The sequence below is a fragment of the Pteropus vampyrus genome, unplaced genomic scaffold (assembly GCF_000151845.1).
Source record: "Pteropus vampyrus isolate Shadow unplaced genomic scaffold, Pvam_2.0 Scaffold20, whole genome shotgun sequence".
NCBI classification, from domain to species: Eukaryota; Metazoa; Chordata; class Mammalia; order Chiroptera; family Pteropodidae; genus Pteropus; species Pteropus vampyrus.
The window spans coordinates 8,473,484-8,474,806 of NW_011888801.1; the positions used below are offsets into that span (position 1 = coordinate 8,473,484).

The window sequence follows — 1,323 nt, forward strand, 5'->3', positions numbered from 1 at the left end:
CATGTTTGGTAGAATTCACTAGTGAAGCCATCTGGTCTTGGACTTTTACTTTTTGGTAGGTTTTTGATGATTGCTTCAATTTCCATACTGCTGATCGGTCTATTAAGATGTTCCACTTCTTGATTTAGTCTAGGAAAGTCATATCTTTCTAAGTACTTGTCCATTTATTCTAGGTTATTAAATTTGGTGTTATATACTTTTTCATAGTATTCTTGTATGATCCCTTGTATTTCTGTGGTGTCTGTCCATTCTCCTCTTTTATCCATGATTGTATTTGTGTCCTTTCTCTTTTTTCTTTAATGAGTCTAGCCAGAGGTTTGACAATTTTATTAACCTCAAAGAACCAGCTTTTTGTTGCATTTATTTTTTATTTTCTCTTCTTCTTTTTTTTTTGTTTTCAGTTTCATTTATTTCTGCTCTAATTTTGATTATTTCTTTCCTTCTGCTGGCTTTTGGCTTCATTTGTTCTTCCTTTTCTAGGTTTTTAAGATGAAATGTTAGATTGTTTATTTGGGTCCATTCTTGTTTTTGGAAGTAGGCCTGTAATGATATGAACTTTCCTCTTATGACTGCTTTTGCCATGTCCCACAAGTTTTGTTATGTTGTAGTATCATTATTGTTTATTTCTATGTATCTCTTGATCTCTCTTTTTATTTCTTCTCTGACCCAGTTATTCTTCAGTAGTATGTTGCTTAATCTCTATATATTTATGGTTCTTCCCACTTTCTTTTTATAGTTTATCTCTAGTTTCAAAGCATTATGATCAGAGAATATAGTTGGTATGATTTCAACACTCTTATATCTGTTGAGGCTATCTGTGTCCCAGTATGTGGTCAATCCTTGAGAATATTCCATGTGCACTAGAGAAGAATGTATAAGCAACTGTTTTGGGATGAAAGGCTCTGTAGATATCAATTATGTTCAGTTGGTCTAATATGTCATTTAAGGATGTTATTTTCTTATTGATTTTCAGTTTGGATGATCTGTCCATATCCGACAGTGGGGTATTTAGGTCCCCTACTGTGTTTTGGTCTGTTTCTCCCTTTAGTTCCGTTAGTAATTGCTTTACATATTTTGGGGTTCCCTGATTGAGAGCATAGATATTAATAAGTGCTATGTCTTCTTGGTGCATGATTACATTTATCATTATGAAGTGTCCCTTGTATCATTCTTTACCTTTTTTATTTTGAAGTCTATTTCGTCTGATATTAGTACTGCTACTCCTGCTTTTTTCTGAATGCCATTAGCTTGAAATATCATTTTCCACCCTTTCACTTTGAGTCTATATTTGTCTTTGGAGCTGAGATGTGTCTCCTAGAGGCA

At 33.4% G+C, this 1,323-nt stretch overlaps 1 protein-coding gene across 1 annotated transcript in view; it reads left to right on the forward strand.

Moving 5' to 3' along the window:
* Positions 1 to 1,323, forward strand: part of NRG3 (neuregulin 3) — a 1,091,888-nt gene that overhangs the window by 565,687 nt on the left and 524,878 nt on the right. The gene's annotated exons all lie outside the window — the stretch shown is intronic.